Below are 10533 nucleotides of genomic sequence, written 5' to 3'. Positions count from 1 at the left end.
TGGAGCGCGTGCTGCCTTTACGGACCACCCCGCCGTGCTCGGACTTTTCACCTCTGCCTAGATGGCAGCAGAGGACCACTTAGAGAGCAGATAGAAGGAGGACAAAAATCACAAACAGTGACATGAATGAAAAGCAGAGCTGCACGGGGATCAATGAACATGATCTGATGACACGTTTATGATTGATTAATCAAATTAAACACCAACCCCCCCTCCCCCTCCCCCTCCTCATCATCATCAATGGGTTTGTGGTTCAGAGGCTGAAATAACGTCTCACACTCGTGAGAACAGAGGATGCAGGAAGCTTCTTTTTTTCCTGCAGCGGGGAACCCTGCATCCCTGCAGCGGGGAACCCTGCATCCCTGCAGCGGGGAACCCTGCATCCCTGCAGCGGGGAACCCTGCATCCCTGCAGCGGGGAACCCTGCATCCCTGCAGCGGGGAACCCTGCATCCCTGCAGCTGGGAACCCAGCATCCCTGCAGCTGGGAACCCAGCATCCCTGCAGCGGGGAACCGTGCATCCCTGCAGCGGGGAACCCTGCATCCCTGCAGCGGGGAACCCTGCATCCCTGCAGCGGGGAACCCTGCATCCCTGCAGCTGGGAACCCAGCATCCCTGCAGCAGGGAACATTGCATCCCAGTGCTGGGTGCAGAGTTACTGTTACATCTTAGAACCGTTATTTCTTGAGTGTTTTTGATTCAATACGTCAGATGAGATCCGTGGTGGTTCTGCTGCGTCGTTCCACAGCATTTTAAAAGCGTTAAAGTCAGCGGGAGCTAACGGGTGGAGACCAAGGAGGTGTCACCCACTCCTCATCACGCTGACCACAGAAGAGTGAAGTGGAGGACGGTGACGTCGGTACATTTAAAACAGTCCCACAGGTGGTGTTCATGTGTCCCGGTCATCTCATCAATCTGAGCAACCTGCAGTTCCACAGACCTGATTTTTATGGACCATCAAAGATCAGAGTAAGAATCCTCTCATGTTTCACCTTTTATCCTCCTGTCAAAGGTCGAGTGCGAGGAACTCAGACAAACGGTGCTTTTCTGATCAAAGCCAGTTTGAAAAAAATGCATAATGGCATTATGTTATCACACTTTTTTCCAATTGTACTTGAATGCAACACATACTCGGCCTTCTGTATGGGCATGAATGAGCGCTGACGTCACGTTTCCGCCAATTTGAATGAACATGTGATTTTTGGGGCAGTTTTCTCATATCAGGCACTTATGAAGAAACCTGTTACCTCTGAGGTAATACTACCTCTTCAGACGTATCTGAAGAAGTAAAAGTACCTGTGATAAAGAAATCTTTCTAACCTAAGCTGCTGATAGGTCGGTGTTTCCCCTCACAGATCGCCTGATGTTGCTCTCCATGTGATTTATAAACTACATTCGAGGGATGATTGTAAAAACACGACTGGCTGGTGTAGTGACTTCAGCGTGTTTTGACACTGGCGCCAGTGTCGGCTCCAGGTAGTACACACCTGAGTCTGAGGGAAGACTTCAGACCAAAGATATCCTGCTGTTGCTCTGTCAGAGCCGACAGAGAGGAGGCGGCCTGGACCAGTCAGGTCCTCATCTGAAGGCCGTTTCAGCCACCGGAGGTCAGGATGTGATCGACAATCTTCACCCTCACCTTCAGCTTCTTCTCTGAGTCGTTATATTGTCTTTGTGGTTTTGTTCTCTTCATTGTTCTCATTTGTGTTTGTGTCATTGTAGCAGTCACACAATCTAAGTGCTTGATTCTAGACACTTGTCATTCTTACATATTTGTCACGATACGTAGTTGCTCTGTTCTTCCACTCCGTCTTCAGTCTGTTATTAATTCACAGGAAATGGAAAAGCTTGGAGCCGGAGGACTCGGGATTTCGCTGCAGGATTTCATAGAGAACCATTGTTGGTTGGGATCCCGGCTTAGGAACGGCTGCAGCTCCGGCCACGACAGGGATGATCTCATCGCCTCTGACCAAACCTCAGAGGAACGGCAGAGGTATTCTGGAGACATTCAGGGTGCCTGCAGCCGTCACTGTTACTGTGACGAACGCCCCTAATCAACATTTGTCGTTTTCACTTCCATGGTGACATCTGGTTCTGACTGAGAGGTTCCACCATGTTGAGATCTAACTCAGGAAAATAAGAAGGTCTGTCTGTGGAACCACTCCTGTCCCTCAACGATCTCACAGATAGTCAACTGGTGGAAGACAGCGTCTCGGCTTCAGTGCCAGTTTTGCTTGTCTGTTTGTCTGTCATCTGACTGTCATCTGACTGTCATCTGACTGTCATCTGACTGTCATCTCCAATGTCATCTGACTGTCATCTCAGTTGTCACCTGGCTGTCATTCAGAATCTAAGAACCAGCAACATTCCGGTCAGTTACATACTGTACAAATACACTGCAGGCTTACAACCCTTCAGTCGTCATCGTCGGACGGCCATGACGGTTTTGCTTTGGACCAAATTAAGAAGATTCTGTGAAAGTTGATGAGAAAATAAATCTACGTTCAGTGTTTAGCAGCACAGAGCTTTTCTGAGCCAGACGTTTCAAATCAGAGAGGAGAGCAAGCATCCTGCTGCCTGGACACACCCTCCCTCCTCACGTTCACTGATTGTTTCTTGTATTTTAGTTGGACGGCGGGAGCTACAAGCAACATCTGGATTCAGACGGTCCCGATTCTTCTGCTGGGTTCTGGCTGTCAGGATGGACTCTCTCACACAGGAGGCCGCCTCGCTGTGACATCGGTAATGGACTGTTCAAGGCCGGCCTCCTGCTGCTTCGCTCTGCCCTCCGACACTGTGGAAGGAGGTTTTAAAGTGAGTGGAAGGCAGCTGTCGACTCCCATTTTATCTTCCATCATCGGCCTCCTGATGGCGAGCACTGGCAGCGCCGCGGCGTGGAATCACTGTGAGAGACGTGTGGGTCTCTGGGATGGTGACCTACTTTTACTCCCTCTTTGGTCTGCATGAAAGCAAGTTGCACTGCTGAGCTCACAGTTTGTAACGCCATCCCTTCTGACTGCAGGTGCAAGACTGGCCGAGCCGCCACCGGCGAGGCATGTACAGATGCCACATGAGCGCTCTCCATTATGCATGCGTGTTCTGCGGTCTCAGCTCTGGCGTACTCCAAAATGTACTCCTAAACTGTTTTAATGTTGCAGTAGCACTTCTGTGCTCACACTGGCGGCAACCTGAGCATGCTAGGCATGGGGGGGGGGGTATAAATATTCATGAATATAATCAAATCGGATCCATCAGAGGGTACTAGTACTGGGTATGAATTCAGAGTAGTAGTAGTAGAAGTTGTTCGGAGTACAAATAACAAAGACAAACATTCAAGAGTAGCGATCGCAGGTCTTCTTACCCAGAGAAGTGAAAGATTAACAAGACAAGACAGCAGCTGCGTGAAAAAGGCCAACGACAAGCTATCATATTCCTGAGCTATCATGATAATGATACTGGGACCTGACTTTGACCTTTGACCTCCAAAATCCTACCGGTTCATCTTTGACGTCTTCCCTCGTACGCATGTGTGTCTGTTCCATTCTCATAAAACCTCAAAAACACTTGGAGGGAACATTTTCAGACGTCTGCCAGGACTCATGGACACAGCTGAGATTATGTTTGAGGTCAAAGGTCACATCACCTCACCTCATACAAACTCAGTATCTGACATTTCTTGAAGGGATTTCCTCAAAAATAGCGCAAATCTCACTGGGACTCAAGGATAAACCGAAAGAGTTTGGCGGTCAAAGGTCAAAGGTCGCCGTGTTTCTAGTGGTGGTGGAGTTTGTCTAAACAGTTGGTACTTGGCGTACACAGCCACAGCTCCAGAGCAGGGCCGGTCTGCAGCAGGAGAGGGGCTTTGGGAGGCTGCTGCTCCTTTTAGAGACGCCTTGAAGAGGGAAAGGAGCCATGCAGCGTGTGTCGGGTGAGCAGCAGGTCACAGCTGCAACAGCTGGAACACAAACAAAGGACAGTAGTTCTCAGGAAGTCTGCTTCGCTGAGTCAGCGCCTATCAAATATCCAGATGCCCAAAAAGCAGTTGTGATCCGCAGCACCAGATGTGGGACAGCAGGAGCCCACGAGCTGGGTCACGCACCTCCCTCAGGGCCCACTAGACAACCTGCTCCAGCACCCCCCCCCCCCCCAACATGGCGGCACCTGGTGACCAGAGGCTCCACTCATGAGATCAGCAGTACCTGCAGGTTCAGACAGCAGAGCTCAGTAGGAGACGGCGTCGGTCGTTAGTAGGAGTCTTCATAGCGGTGCTCCCAGTCGCTTGGTGACTGGATGGTCGTTTAGAACATCAGACAGAAGAGGAGTGGCGCTCCGGGAACTCTGAAGGTCTGAAGGATGGAACTTTAAACTGCAAGTACACTTTGTTCACTAGAACAAACGTGCAGCCGCAGAACATTTGTTGTTCCGTGCACATTGTTTTGGGGGAAACTAGGACAAGATGAGCTGCAGGCTAGATCAGACCCCACCCACTGGATCCCGCTGATCAGCTGAGCGCGGATCCACACAACCGTGGCTTCAAACATCAGGGATCAAACAGATGGAGATGATGTCACTGGCCGACTGCCTGGTTCATCTTGCATCATCCCACCTTTGAAGTTCTGGTAGCTACATGATCACCTTGACAACGGGTCTGAGTGTTTGACTGACAGCCTGCTGGATGACACCAGAACTCCTGCAGGCGTTGATGATGACAGTGACGGCGATGCGGATGATGACACCTTCACATGCGTGCTGGTGGCTCAGCGTGTGACTGCGGGAGCAGAAATCACAGTTCAGGCCCAAATTTGGTCAAAAACCAAATAAAATCTGTGAATTATTGAAAATCTGTATGAAAACTTTGATGAAGGTCATTGAAATGCGTCCTGATTGAACTTCATGACGAGCCTCTTCATACTTGTTCACAGCAAACGTCAGGCCGTAGATCAACAATCAGCCTGACGATAATCACTTTTGTTCTGTTCATCTGTGGAAAAAAACCCCACCAGTTTAAAAAAAGAGCTTCAAAATGAGCGAGATGAACTCGTTGGTTTGGCATTTTTCTAGGATTCTTTGACAGACAGGAAATTACTGCTGGAAAATTGAGGATTCAACAACAGTCTTTACAGAACAACATCGACGACAATCAGGGGAGAGGACAAAAGGCATCTGGGGCTGGTTCTCATGTTCCTGGCAGGACCGAACCGTGGAGCAGCAGCACGACGCTGCCCCCTGCTGGCCGCCCCCCCAGGGTGCACTCAGCAGTCCGACTGCAGCTCAAGTCACTCGCTTCCTTCTTGTTCTTGACTTGAACTCTGAGAGAGACAAAAGATGGCACCATGACTTTTTTGAACACTGGGGAATGAACAGAAAGAGGAGGACAGGTCACGTGACTCAGTACCTGAGCGCGTCGCCCTACGGGGGCTTGTCGCCCTCGAGTATTTAGCACACGCAGAAATAAGAACAGAACAGCTGAGAATCACAGTCCTGACAAATCAGAGATAACAAGAAAAAAGGTCTGTGTGGAGGAGCCATGCTGGCCTCTCAACATGATTCAAGTCATAGAGCAGAGAAGCACAATTCAAGAAGGAAGAAGGAAAGCTACGTCTGTGCTAGCAAACACGCATCATCATCATCCTCCATCTTCACCTCCAGTCAGAGACGCCGGACCGCATCCATGACTGTACCAACAGCCAATCAACAGCAACTCATCGATTCGTCTCCCAGCTCCATGACAGACAGGAGCATTTTTGCAGATGTGGGAGCCAAAGGGGGTGTGAGGCCTGCTGGGCTCAGGAGCACCGGAGCAGCCGGAGCCTTCGACCGCTGCACCGCCAAACCACCTGCACCTCTGAGCCGGTGGCCGTGATGACTGAGGTTGTGACGAGGTCATGAGTTCTGGTTCTACGGGCACGAGACACCAGGACGTCCTCGTCTCACGTCTCCAGCTGGAGTGACATGACATCAGCAGGTTTTTCTCTGAGGCCTGAGAGGAGACCAGGTCCAGGTACAGGTCTTGGTTGAGGAGAGAACACACACATGGTCTCTACAAAACATCACTACACCATCTCTCTGATCAACTGAGGTCATGTGACCTCTGTTTCCTGCTTTAACAACACCAACGCTGTGTAAAGACAGACAGAAAGCACCAGCATCAGCTACTTCCTGTCTGACTGACATGCAGAGTAGATGCTTAGCTGCTGGAAAGTGTGTGTGTGTGTGTGTGTGTGTGTGTGTGTGTGTGTGTGTGTGTGTGTGTGTGTGCGCGCGCACACCACAAACAGTGTGTTCAGGAAGTGTGGGCAGAGGCTGCCGTGCCACCAGACAGTAACCAGCTGGTCTGTAGACTGAACCAAACCACAGCTGGGATCCTTTCTTTCCTCTGCTCGCGCTTGTAGACGCCAAATAAACCTGAGGGAACACACACACGTTCCCATTACTGCGCTGAGTCAGCACAGCAGCGCCCTCTGACTCGACGTGTCACCGTTGCGCTACGGTCGAAGAACCAGGCTGGTTTGTTTGTTTCTGTCATGCAAAATAAGAGTCGTCATAAATTCTTACAACTCGTCTCCTATATAAAGAAGTCACGTGAGCAGGGAATGAGAACTCGTTGAGGGCCCAATGGCAAGCATCCATGTTAGCAGAGTGACAGTAGCCGTTAGCAACTGTGTGTGAGCAAAGCGCTGCGTCCAGCCTGGCGGTTACAGTAACGAGATCATCACAGACCTGATGGATGGCCCGGAGGAACCAAAAGTCCTGTTACACCTCGTCCTGTTTCCGCACTCGTCTGCCTCCCAGTCCAGATCAGGAGCTTCTCATCCCATCATGTAACAACAGTTCACTGCTCTGCTTATTCTCAGATTAACTCATTAACTAAATTAACTAACGAACACGCTGTCATTTACCACCTGACCAGCAGGGGGTGCTGTTGCTCAGAAATACTGCTCAGTGCTACTTTAATCTGCAGATGTGAGATAAATGCAGTATTTGCCACTTAAACCTCTTTAAAAAGAAAGAAGTATATTTATCAGAGTGCAAGGATGTGGAGTCCTTCACATGGTACATGGGCGGGGGTGGAGATTTAAGGTGGTGGGCCGGAGGCGGCTGGGCAGCGCCTCCTCTGCAGCCAGGAGGTCATCAGCGATCTCCTCCAAACAAACAGACTGAGATGAACAGCTTCCTGGGCTCTGCTGGGACTCCTCGTTGATCCACAGGCTCAGACCTCCGTCCGTCCGTTCTGCCTCCTGAGGTTTGGAGGTTTTTCATGTTTCAGTACGACTTGAAGGAACTGCGCGAGTATTTCTGCATGTTTGACAGCAGCTGAGACCCCCGGAAGTCAGGACCTCGTCCTCTGCTATTAAAGGGTCAGATCAGGTCAGACCAGACACATCCAGGCACCGGTCAAACTCTCACAACATCTCAAGGAACTGAGGGAAGCCCGTCAGTGACACACGAGTGAGTGAGTGAGTGAGTGAGTGAGTGGGTGAGTGAGTGAGTGAGTGAGTGAGTGAGTGGGTGAGTGAGTGAGTGGGTGGGTGAGTGAGTGAGTGAGTGAGTGAGTGAGTGGGTGGGTGAGTGAGTGAGTGAGTGAGTGAGTGAGTGAGTGAGTGGGTGGGTGAGTGAGTGGGTGGGTGGGTGAGTGAGTGGGTGGGTGAGTGGGTGAGTGAGTGGGTGGGTGAGTGGGTGAGTGAGTGGGTGGGTGAGTGGGTGAGTGAGTGGGTGGGTGAGTGAGTGGGTGGGTGAGTGGGTGAGTGAGTGAGTGGGTGGGTGAGTGAGTGAGTGAGTGAGTGGGTGAGTGAGTGAGTGAGTGGGTGGGTGGGTGAGTGAGTGGGTGGGTGAGTGGGTGAGTGAGTGGGTGGGTGAGTGGGTGAGTGAGTGGGTGGGTGAGTGAGTGAGTGAGTGGGTGGTTGAGTGAGTGAGTGGGTGGGTGAGTGAGTGAGTGAGTGAGTGGGTGGGTGGGTGAGTGAGTGGGTGAGTGAGTGAGTGGGTGGGTGGGTGAGTGAGTGGGTGGGTGAGTGGGTGAGTGAGTGGGTGGGTGAGTGAGTGAGTGAGTGGGTGGGTGAGTGAGTGAGTGAGTGAGTGAGTGAGTGAGTGGGTGGGTGAGTGGGTGAGTGAGTGAGTGAGTGAGTGAGTGAGTGAGTGAGTGAGTGAGTGGGTGGGTGAGTGAGTGGGTGGGTGGGTGAGTGAGTGAGTGGGTGGGTGAGTGGGTGAGTGAGTGGGTGGGTGAGTGGGTGAGTGAGTGGGTGGGTGAGTGAGTGAGTGAGTGGGTGGGTGAGTGCGTGGGTGGGTGAGTGAGTGAGTGGGTGGGTGAGTGAGTGAGTGAGTGGGTGAGTGAGTGAGTGAGTGGGTGGGTGGGTGAGTGAGTGGGTGGGTGAGTGGGTGAGTGAGTGGGTGGGTGAGTGGGTGAGTGAGTGGGTGGGTGAGTGAGTGAGTGAGTGGGTGGTTGAGTGAGTGAGTGGGTGGGTGAGTGAGTGAGTGAGTGAGTGGGTGGGTGGGTGAGTGAGTGGGTGAGTGAGTGAATGAGTGGGTGGGTGGGTGAGTGAGTGGGTGGGTGAGTGGGTGAGTGAGTGGGTGGGTGAGTGGGTGAGTGAGTGGGTGGGTGAGTGAGTGAGTGAGTGAGTGGGTGGGTGAGTGAGTGGGTGGGTGAGTGGGTGAGTGAGTGGGTGGGTGAGTGAGTGAGTGGGTGGGTGAGTGAGTGAGTGGGTGGGTGAGTGAGTGAGTGAGTGAGTGGATGGGTGGGTGAGTGAGTGAGTGAGTGAGTGAGTGAGTGAGTGAGTGGGTGAGTGAGTGAGTGAGTGGGTGGGTGAGTGGGTGAGTGAGTGGGTGGGTGAGTGGGTGAGTGAGTGGGTGGGTGAGTGGGTGAGTGGGTGGGTGGGTGGGTGGGTGAGTGAGTGGATGGGTGAGTGGGTGAGTGAGTGGGTGGGTGAGTGGGTGAGTGAGTGGGTGGGTGAGTGAGTGAGTGAGTGAGTGAGTGAGTGAGTGAGTGAGTGAGTGAGTGGGTGGGTGGGTGAGTGGGTGGTGGGTGAGTGGGTGAGTGAGTGGGTGGGTGGGTGAGTGAGTGAGTGAGTGGGTGGGTGAGTGAGTGAGTGAGTGGGTGGGTGAATGAGTGGGTGAGTGAGTGGGTGGGTGAGTGGGTGAGTGAGTGAGTGAGTGAGTGAGTGGGTGGGTGAGTGGGTGAGTGAGTGGGTGGGTGGGTGGGTGAGTGGGTGATTGAGTGAGTGGGTGGGTGGGTGGGTGGGTGGGTTAGTGAGTGAGTGAGTGAGTGAGTGGGTGGGTGGTTGGTTGGTTGAGTGAGTGAATCCTACCTGCATTCGCTCTCTGCTGCACTTCCTTCAACCACTGTGACTTTAAGCTCACTATTATGATTCAGTCATCTGGTTTTATCATCAGGATTTTAAAGTTCTACTGTTGTTGATATTATCATTACTATGATAATATAATAATTATTGTTATCATTATAGTAATAATAACGATTATTATTATTACTATAATGATAACAATTATAACCATTGGCTCTCCCAGCCACGCCTACGGTCAATTTTCACTGTGGCCCCCCATCAAGAAGGTTGTGGGTTGAGCCCCGGCTGCAGCACGGGGTCTTTCTGGGTGAGTCTCCATGTTCTCCCTGTTCCTGCTGGGTTCTCTCTGGTACTCCAGCTTCCTCCACAGTCCAAAGACATCAAGAGGGACCAGGTTAATCCAGACTCTAAATTGACCGTAGGCGTGGCTGGGAGAGCCAATGGTTGTCTGTCTCTATGTGTTGGCCCTGCCATGGACTGGTGACCTGTCCAGGGGGAAGGCTGCTGGGATAGGCTCCACCCCCACCACCCTGAACAGGAGAAGAGGGGGAACATGGAGGGAGGGATGATGGATGGATGGATGGATGGAGGGATGATGGATGGATGGAGGGATGGATGGAGGGATGATGGATGGATGGATGGATGGAGGGATGGATGGAGGGATGGATGGAGGGATTGATGGAGGGATGGATGGAGGGAGGGATGGATGGATGGATGGATGGAGGGATGGATGGAGGGATGCATGGAGGGATGGATGGATGGATGGATGGAGGGATGGATGGAGGGATTGATGGAGGGATGGATGGAGGGATGATGGATGGAGGGATTGATGGAGGGATGGATGGAGGGAGGGATGGAGGGATGGATGAATGGATGGAGGGATGGATGGAGGGATGATGGATGGATGGAGGGATGGATGGAGGGATGATTGATGGATGGATGGATGGAGGGATGGATGGAGGGAGGGAGGGATGGATGGATGGAGGGATTGATGGAGGGATGGATGGAGGGATGGATGGATGGATGGAGGGATGGATGGAGGGATGGATGGAGGGATTGATGGAGGGATGGATGGAGGGATGATGGATGGAGGGATTGATGGAGGGATGGATGGATGGAGGGAGGGATTGATGGAGGGATGGATGGATGGAGGGATTGATGGAGGGATGGATGGATGGAGGGAGGGATTGATGGAGGGATGGATGGATGGATGGAGGGAGGGATTGATGGAGGGATGGAT

Source organism: Aulostomus chinensis, chromosome 9, assembly GCF_037954235.1.
Source record: "Aulostomus chinensis isolate RoL2024-O1b breed Wild chromosome 9, RoL_Achi_v1.0, whole genome shotgun sequence".
NCBI classification, from domain to species: domain Eukaryota; kingdom Metazoa; phylum Chordata; class Actinopteri; order Syngnathiformes; family Aulostomidae; genus Aulostomus; species Aulostomus chinensis.
The sequence above is the reverse complement of the archived record's forward strand: the minus strand, read 5'-3'. Positions refer to the sequence as shown.